This window comes from Benincasa hispida, chromosome 7 (assembly GCF_027475165.1).
Source record: "Benincasa hispida cultivar pf3 chromosome 7, pf3_genome.v1.1, whole genome shotgun sequence".
Classification (NCBI taxonomy): domain Eukaryota; kingdom Viridiplantae; phylum Streptophyta; class Magnoliopsida; order Cucurbitales; family Cucurbitaceae; genus Benincasa; species Benincasa hispida.
In genome coordinates this window covers 43,917,982-43,928,772 of record NC_143484.1, presented here as the reverse complement: position 1 = coordinate 43,928,772, position 10,791 = coordinate 43,917,982, and positions in this window count along the sequence as shown.

Here is a 10,791-nt window from a genome sequence, read left to right as displayed (position 1 = left end):
GCATCCTATGCAATGAGTTTGCATAAGATCATGACCAAGAAATAAGCCACTCTTACTTTATAGTGTTGTTTACTGTATAAGACTGACTATTTCACCTAGATGACCTAGGTAACTCGATTTTAATCCTGAGCTAACTATGAACTCCTGTTTATTTGGGATTGCCCTTAGATTTGCATAGTTGAGGGTTGGCTCAACAGCGGCGGCTCAGTAAGATTCCCATTTCAAGAGTAAGACTGGATAGATAGTTGGGGACATAGGGTGCAAGACTGAGTTCACGCCTACTCGATTTAGGGATAGAAGAAAGGTTGTTCTCTCAAGTACTGAATCCAGGTCTTGAATAAGGGGCCCCACCCTCTCACTGAGCTGAAAGAGTTTGGTTTAGTGATTGGATCACAAACCAGTTGTTCATTAGAGGATCAGTAGGGACTTGAGGAATAAGATGTAATCTCAGGGATAAAACAGATATTTGACCCAGCTGTTATTACGAACAACCTGTGAAGGGTCGACTTGCTGGTTATGGTTAAATCATGTGGACATAATATATCTACAGTGAGGGGAGTGCAACTATGAGCTTTAGTGGAGTAACCCAATAGTTAACGAATAAGGATTAATCTGTTCTAATGAGTTTAGCCATTAATCTCGGATCGTTGGAGCCCATGATCTGTAGGTCCGTGAGGTCCTCTACTAGCTCATAATGGACTAGCTCTAGAATAGCGTGATAAATTAATTTGAATTGTTTAAATAAGAATTAAGGAAATTAGTAATTATATGAGATATAATTACATGTTTAATTTGAGAATTAAATGGAATAGGAGAATTTATATATATTTAAATATGATTTCAATATATAAAGATGGATTTGTGTTAAAATTAATTTAATATTTGATATTAAATTAATTAAGTTTTATTAATAATTAATTTATGAAATTAATTAATTTTTTCAATTTTAAAATCAAAATAGATTTTATAAAATTATTTTTTGATTTTATGACAAAATTGAAAAATTAAAAAGCAACACACAAAATGGAAAAAGAAGATTTTCCATTATCCATCTTTGAAGTAGCTCACACAAAATGCATTTTCCTTGCCTTGTCTTCTCCAAGCATGAGCTGCAACTCATGCAAGTCTCTCCTTTGCATGTTGATCTGCAATATAATAAAGAGATTGGAGTGAAACTTGGGCATGCAATCTGTAGAGAATTTTAGTGAAAATTCGATTTGAAGAAAGGTTCTTCAACAAGATTACTGCAATAAGCATTTCTCCTTCATCCCTTGATTCAAGCTTATTTTGAGTCCCACAACTCAATCTAGAGCACCAAGAGAATAGTGGGGAAGATATTGAATTGGTTTGCAATAAGATTTGGAGAAGATAGCAGCTGGAGAAGGAGCTTTGAAGAATTTCTACAAGAGGTATGTCTTGAAACTCACTTATTTTTCTGCAAGAGCATGCTTAATATTTTGCCAAAATTAGTGAATTTGAATGCTTAAATGATCCTTGTGCTTTCATTGTTGCTGATACAATCCTACACTCTTGACCAAATCAATTATGGCTAATCGTTATAGGAGCAAAAGTTGTTCTGATATTAATGGCTGGTTGAGAATTTTTCAATTTAGATGAGGGATAATTGACCTCCCTTCGGTGGATTTTGTCCTAAACCTTTGAAGCGTCATTACGGAACTAGATGTCACACGGGGTTCATATTAGTTTTGCTAAACCTTAATGGATGTTGTATGTTTTTCAAGGGTTATTTGCTTAAAACTTAACGTAGGTCAATGTGCTTTTGTTTTCAGCAACTCGTTTGTATTTCCATTTAATGCCTTTAATTTGATCGGTTACATATAGTGGAAAGAGTCTTGTCAAACGTATTTCGTGGTAAACGACCTCAAATTTGTCATGGTTGAGGGATGTCCTCAAGTCCCAACCCTTGATGCACCGCAAAGTGTTAGTAATTCATATGAGGTGTGGATGAAGGCTAATTCATTGGCCCAACTTCACATTTTGGCTAGCATACCTAATGTTTTGGCCAAAAGGGTTGAGAACATGGTCATTGCACGCGAGATCATAGACTCATTGCAAGATTTGTTTGAACGTCAGTTCTTACTTTTCAAGCATAAAGGGATGGATGACAAGACCAGGAGTGTCAGTTCCCAAGTTAAACTCCAGAAAGAGGAAAGAAGTGTTGTTGATTCTGTTGAAGTTCATAGGAGATAAGTGTTCTCTAAAATGGAACTTGGAGCTTATTTAGGTTCTGATACTGATCCCACTACTCTTCAAAAAAGGGGATGTCTAAAGATAATAAATATGATTTATTGGTCTTAGAGACGTGTTTGGTAGAGAATGATGATTCCGCCTGAATCCTTGATTAAGGTGCTACTAATCACGTCAGTTCCTCTTACCAAGGATTCAGTTCCTGGAAAATGTTGCCACAGGGAGAGATGACTCTTTGAGTCGGTACTGGTGAGGTTGTTTCAGCTGTTACTGTAGGCAGGCTGAAGTTATTTTTGGACAAAAAACGTTATCTGTTACTGGATAATGTTAAGAGATATTTGCAAATATAACAATCGGATTTAAAGTATTAACAGATATAGCATAATGTAAAAAGAATTACAAATATAACAAAACTTAGATATTCTATCAATGATAGACCATATCGCTGGTAAGAGACTATCGGTAATAAAATCTATCGCTGATAAACTTTGCTATATTTGTATCTTTTAAAAAATATTGTTGTACACTTGATTATTATCCCTAAAAATGCTAATGCAATTCCCTTTATTTTAATCCATCAACTTTTTAATTTGTTTAATAATAATCATTCTGTCAATTTTTTTGGTTTAAATGAAGACAGAAAAGTAGTGCCGTGATTGTAAACAGTGGACTAGTGATAGGTGTGTCATGAATGATGAATTTCAACTAAACCTCTTAACTTTAAGACATGTTTCATTATACCCTTAAAATTAACAAATTTTCACATTAAACCTTAACTTATGGTGCGGTGGTTATTTAATCTATTAGGAGCATAGTTGATACTTACGTCAAAAGTCACATGTGCTACTTTTGTAGATCATTATCACGTGATCTTTTTATTCTGTTTTAACGAACGAGTTAGTGAAATGACTATTTTAATATTAAGGTATGAATAAAATTTTTAAAAATTTAAGATCATTAAGATCAAATCCACAAGCTCATTGATATCATATAAAAATTAGCTTAAAATAATTGACGCACAATTTAAACTCAAGATACATGTTTCAGGTAGGATTGTCAAGTCAACCCATGATAAATTCCAATTTGGAACCATTCATTTTTTACTCTAGCTAAACTCAACCTATGAACATTGTTACTTTATGTTTCAATGTTTTTTTATAGCCATTTTTCTCATGATTGCGTTTACTTGTTCTTTTTCTACATTCATATTGAGTTTATTAATAGAGAATGAGAATCAAGGAATGAGAATAAAAAATGTGAGATCTATTTTATTTTCATTGATAGTATTTCTGTAGTCAATAATGAGAATAAAACATGGGGTCACTCTAAAGTTGAGAATCTCATTCCGGTTCCTTATTTTGTCTAGAAAGGTGATCAATCTCATTCTTATTCCTTGATTCGTGGATCCACACTTTTTTTCAATACTTTACATTATTTGCCATCTCTCCTCCTTTAACATTTCTCACACTTTTCTTTTATTATTTATTATTTTTGTATTTATCTTTTGTCATGTTGAACTTAAAAGCTTCCCTCTTTTTTTTTTTTAATAAAAAAAGTTCAAAATTAATTAGTTTTACCCGCATTAGTTGTTTAAAACTTTTTAAGTTGTTGGCCAAATTTAAATAGTAAATAGTAACAATAAGTGTCTTGATTTACAAGTTTTAATCTCAAGAAATGAAGAGGAAAAAAAACATAACAACAAATAGTGGTAGCAAACTTCACCGATTAGAGAAAAATCCAAATTTGAATACAGATATTCATTTCAATAAATGCATGAGTGGAACCCTAATCAATCAATCTATTAAAATTTAAACACGTATAGCATAACTTGATCTATATGAATCTTAATTATCCAAACCAATGCAAAGACAAACACTCCACAATCTACACTAGAACACATATCTAAAAGGATAGAGAATTTTATCAGTAGTCACTATGTTGATGAGTAGTTAATGTAAAAGATGACTTTATTGTTTTTTAGAGGGTACGACAAAACCAAACCCTAACCCTAAAATACAAGATCAAGATCAAAACTTGATCAAAAGTGTTTGTACAAAGATTTGTAAGTAAGACTCTAGCTATACCTTAGGTGACCATACATATAAAATTAGTTTTTTAGTTTTTAGTTTTTGTTATAATCTCAACATAAAACCTCAATAGAAAATCTCAATGATATTTTTTTTTTAAAAAAAATAAAAATAGTATTTATATTAAGAGTGAAATTTGAAATTTGAATTAAACGAGTGAAATTCAATATAACTAATATTTTTCCTAATTTTTAATTTTAATTTAGGTATTGAATATTTTCAAGTATTAAAACTTGAATGAGTAGAAAAAATAAATAAAATAAAAATACATTTTTTTTTTAACTCTGATAGCCTATTCTTTAGTTAATTGATTAGAAATATAAAAATTCATAATAACTAATCATCTATTGTCATTCAAATTTCAAGTAAACAACATCAAAATTATTGATGCCAAAGAAGTTCAACGTTCTTTTATACATTCTATAAAATAATAATGATGTATTTATAGGAGAATCAAGGCGACAGAGTCTACCTTGCTCTTTTAAGATAACGATAAGATAAATCTTTCCTTATTCTATATATTCGATTAGATCTCATCTTATCTTATCTTATCTTTACCTAATTCATGTCTTATTTAATTCCGTCGAAGTTCACCCCTAAGAAAAAATTAATTTTCATTTTGATTATAAGTTCATTCACATTCTCAATTCTTTCTAGTTAGTAAATACATCAATAGTCTTTCCTTTTATGCTCATAAAATTTTAAAAAGGAGAAAATAGTGAGTATTATATAAAACTTAACCTATAATAAAGAAGTATAACCTACAATTTATTTATGGTAATGTCATTAATTCGTTTCGAAAAATATATAACAGAATCGAAACAATATTAAAAAGAACACCAAAGGTATGAACAAATAGCCAATGGTATTTTGGTCATTGCCACATTCGATTCAATTCAAGTAAATGTTACACGCGACTTTCGAAAAACTTGTTTGTCCAAAGTCAAAAACGTTAAAAAAAATTGTTAGTTTGTTCAGATTTCAAAACACCTTTTGTTTCTTTTATTTTTTTGTTTTTTTTCAGAAAAAAAAATATTTTCTCAAAAATAGTAATTGAAATGAAAAGAAAAACTTACATCTATTTATTATTTTGGATAAAATTAAAAAATAACCGTAATTATGTCTCAGACTTTCAATTATAAAAATTGAATCCTCAAATTTATACTAGTGTTAAAATTTGGCTCTCAAATTTATAATAGTTATTAGACATTAAACTCTCAAATGATAAAAATAATGAATGCTCAAACTTATATAATTGTTACAATTTCTATAATTATGTAAGTCTGAGAGTCCGATTTTAATACTTGTAAAATTTTAAACACTCCATTTTTACAATTGAAGATTTGAAGGTATAATTGCAACTACCACCATTTCTTATTAAATATTTATTGCATAATAAACTGTCAACTTTAGTATAGATATTTTATTTAAGAAAAAAACATTAGAGATATTAGAAAATAATGGTATATTTTTTCTCCATCCCATAATGACTTTTCTTGCATTTCTAAAAACAAGGTTTTAAGCCGACTGATCCCAATCATCTTTGTATATTGTTCTAAAAGTAAGGTTTTAAATGTTTAAAAAGGTAGAGAACTCAATTTTATAAAAATATAAATAAAAATAAAAATAGTGTTATATTTTCTAAAAAAATAACAAAACAAACACTTATTTAAATGAATTAATAAACATTTTAGACTTTATTGATGAGTTAAAGTATTCGTTATTTATATTATATTTACATAGGTAACATTTGATTTATATATATATATATATATAGTCTATTTTTTAATAATATAATTGAAATGTAAAATTATTAATAGAAATATCGTGCAGGAATTTATAACATGTTTATGAGTAATTTTAAAATACTAAGATTACTTTTATTGTTTTAAAAAATTAATGTGAAAATACTTTTAATTGATCCAGATTAATTTTAGTAGTATAAAATTAAATATTGTATTTATTTTAAGTGGTAAAAGATGTATTTCATAGTAATTTTAAGATTTAAATATTATTTTGGTCCATGAACTTCAAGCATATTCTATTTTACTGGCCAAACTTTTAGAAATATCTATTTTAGTTCTTGATTTTTAAAAATTACTTATTTTAGTCCTTGTCGTTAGGATTTCGATAACTTTTAAATAGAAGGTTGAGGTGGCTTATATATTTTATGATTAGAATACCAAATGAGTTAATCACCTTAAAAATTATAGGGTTTTGAATTCAAATTATAGGGTAAATTAGTTTTTTTATGAAGAATATAACATTCCCTTTGCCTTCTAAATTTTAGTCATTCACTTTGCCTTCCATATTTTAGTCGTTCGTTAAGGCAGTTTTCTCTATTCCTCTCAATTCCTTCTTCCTCTTTTTTTTTATAGCTATGTGATTCATTGAGATAATATTTATTTGCAATTTCCAAGAGTTTATTTTCTATATGGGTTGTATTTTATTTGTATTTTTGTTACTTTATTTTATCTTGCCATGGATATTTTACTCTTGGGTTTAAAAGTTCTCACAATAGAATAAAAGAGAAGAATACATTGAAAATAAAAATAATGATGATTGAGAAAAAAAAAATTACATGAGAAATGGATAAATCTCTATCAAACATCTTCTACACTAATATGTTAGTTCTTTTATTCTAATTAGAAGAGATTAAAATAAACACTTTTAAAAGTTTAGTCGCTAGAATAGAAATTTTAAAAATTTAGATACTAAAAAGAATAAAATTGAAAAATCTCACACTTAATTTTAACTACGATAAAAGTTATTTTAACTCTTTAAAAAATAACGTATAATGGAGGCGATATTTGAATTACCAAATAAAGAAACATTGGAGAAGTGGTTTTGAAAAAAGTGAAAAGTGCCAAATCAAAACCTTCAAAAACAACTGTCCGACACTTGATTTCTTGATTCTAAAACAAGTGGCTACCTTCAATTGTTTTTCAACTCTTTAAACTATGCAACTTTTTTTTTCTTTTAACATTTTCTTCATCTTAATAACCTACTATTTTATATTCTATAAATCTTTCCATTATTATTACCCTATAAGATTCTTTTTTAATAATACTAAAATATTATCTCATATTAAAAGTTAAAAATTCAAATCTTCGCGTTCATTTTAATGTTGAAAATACTAGTATAGAAGGATTAACACATATGTATCATAAACTAAAAAAATCTCTCCATTATTATTATTTTATGGATTTTTAATAATAATTTAAATACACATGATCAATTTAAATAAGTAGATATGGCTTAAATTATCATTTAAAAAATCTACAATTCAATACTCACTCTCGTAGTCATTGAAAAAAAATTATTTTGATGTTGCAATTTACCACCATGTAAAAGTAAAATCAATCATTGTGGCCTTCTTTAGTGTTTCACAAAAAAAAGTAATAGATGAATTAAAGTTTTTTATTTCCAAAATGTATTTTCTTTTGACAAACTACTTTTTTAATCCACAAGTTTTGAAAAGTAAGTGTGTTTGGTGTTCGAGTTTTCAAAATATATCTTTTTGACTCCTGATTTTTTAAGAATACGTGCATTTGGTCACTAAGTTTTCAAAAAGAATAAGTTTAAAAGGTCCATGGACTATTTTTTATTTTTATTTTATATAATTGTATGAAATTTTGAATTACAAAAATATGTTTTAAAAAAACTAAAGAGAAGAGGTGATTTTTAAAAATTTAATTTTCTAATTTAAAACAATAACAATAAATTATTGTATGGATCTTTTAAATCTATTTAGGAACTAAAATGGTACATTTTAAAAATTTAAGAACGAAATGAACTTATTTTAAAAATTTTAGGAATTAAAAATGTATATTTTAAAAATTAAGGACTAAACGTAGATATTCTTCGAAACTCGACGATAAGTATGTAATTTTTCTTTTCTAGTGGAATATTTAGGTAATATTCCATTTGTCTTGTGACGCAAGTTATCCATGGTTAATGGAAGGCGCGTGAAATAGCACAATAAAAGGACGGTCTTAGAACCGCGCGTGGAGATCTTTTTCACGACACGCAGCCCATAGTTATTAGTCGGAATGCTCATTGCAATTTACAATTTTGACCCCCACAAATTTTCACGCACACAGCTTTATTTTACCCCCACATGGATTTTTATTTTCCTCCACATTTTCCATGTGAACACCAATAAAAGAAAAAAAACCATAGCATTTGAATGTCATATATATTTTTTCTATTTGATCATCATTTTATTTTAAAAATAATATTTTATTTCCTCTGAATTTTTCTATATTCTATAGGTTTTCTCCCTTTCTTAAAAACATATTTGAATTTTAAGTAATTTCAAACTTAAATTAATTTTTCAAAACTTAAAAAAAAAAAAAAATCTAGGTTTTGACAAAAAATAGTGGGTAAGTGCACGAAAACTAAGCACGGCTTTTTAACAGATGAAAAATTAAAACTAAAATAGTTATTAAACTATACTTTACTTATGATTTTAAAAAAAGTTTATGCTTTGAATTTTTAAAATCGTAAATCATTAAGTATAGTTAAAAATCTTTTAAATAAAATAAATGTGTGAGTGAAGAGTTGAATTTCAAATTTGAATATCATCATTTAATAATGATACTAAGAAAAATAAATTGCATTAATTAATAAACTTTGTATAAAGAAGCTATTTCAATCATTGATATGGTCATTTTTGTAAATCCCAAGTATTTATATCACTGTTTATATAATTTATTATTTATTCGGTTAACTATACACAAACACGACAATTGATCATTCGAATATATGTTAGAAGATATATATATATATATTAATTGGTTATAGAAACTTTTATTAAAAATTCAATAAGTAAAAGTAAGAAAAATAAACTATAGAAAGTATTAAAAATTCGGTAAGTAGAAGTAAAAATAAAAATAAAAATAATTGATTTTTTTTACCCCTGATTTTAAGTTTTTTTAAATTATATTTATTTTATTATTTTTATTTGTCAACTTGTTTTTTTTTTTATTTTAATTTAATAATATGGAGCATTTTAAATGTACAAAATTAAATTAGACATTTCAAAATACTCAAATCAAAATGAAATAAATATCAAAATATAAAGATCGAAAAATATTTTAACCTAGTAAATGAGTGAAAACATGTTATTTTTTTTAATCGAAGTATCACAAATTAGCCATACTTTTGTCGACTCCACAAAAATTATATAATTAAGAAACCTTAATATTAATTTCATTAAGAAAGAGAGAAGAGAGAAACTTTTATTTATTAAAAAAACATTTACATTTCAAATATTAAATTAAAAATTTAGTCATGATCTTTGACATTTCTAGATATATTTATTTATTCTTTAAACTTTCTATTTTTTAAAAGTGATTAAATTTATTTACAATGAACAGAAAACTTAAAATTTTACTCAACAAAACTTTTAACGTATATTTAATAGATTTATTGTGGCTAAAATATCATTTTGGTCTATATATTTGAAAGTTTTTTTCAATTTTAATCCTTAAACTTTCAAATTTCTCATTTTAGTCGATACTTTCAATATATCTTAAATTTAGTATTTCAAAATTATTTTGTTTAAAATTGGTTAAATGATAATAATAATTTTCATGCAATAAAATACAATATGTTAACATTTTCCATAATTTATAGAAATGTTAATAAATAATACAGAGATCCGGAGACAGCAGGATGTATGGTATAAAGCTCCATATTTTCTCGTCGAGAATCAAAACCTCTTGAGGGATAATATAATTAACTAAACCCCATTTTTCGTTTTTTTGTTGTTAACTCTTGGTGTGCTCCTAGCTCTCTTGGGCCATCCTGAACTTGAACCAGAGATCCTAGGTTCACCAGGGTAAATGCATTAAAAAAGTTGTAGCAGCTCCGACATCCATTGATTTTGCACCTTCTAACACCTTGGGTTGAGAACCATCTTCTTTCTCATTTCGAGGAAAAGGTGCGAATCAAGATCGAGAAAAGAAAATTTTCATAATCTTGAGTAAAATAAATCAGAATAAGTTGTTAATGAATTTCCAAGATTCAATCTAGCCACAGGTTCCCCTACGGCTACCTTGTTACGGCAGTTAAAATCCCTTGCTCTAGTAGCTCCTCGGAACTTTCTCACCGACAGGAGAATCAATTGATTTTTTGGTACGCCCAACAAACAAACATGATTCAGTGTGAAAATCTTAGAAAAAACCAATGACAAACTAGCCTTAAAATTAAATTAAATTTTAAGATTTATTGAAAATACAATATTAAAACTGTACGAATTTCAAAGTAAAAAAAACTATAACAATATTTTAACTATTCTTTTTAAGAACTTTAAGTACAAAATTTTAATAGACATAAAATTTAGATCCCATTTTATAATCCTTTGATTTTTAGTTTTTAATTTTTTAAAATTAAGGTTACAAATATTATTTCTATCTCCAAAATTCTTATTTTGTTATTTACTTTTTACCAATAGTTTAAAAAATCAAGCTAAATTTTAAAACTAAAAAAC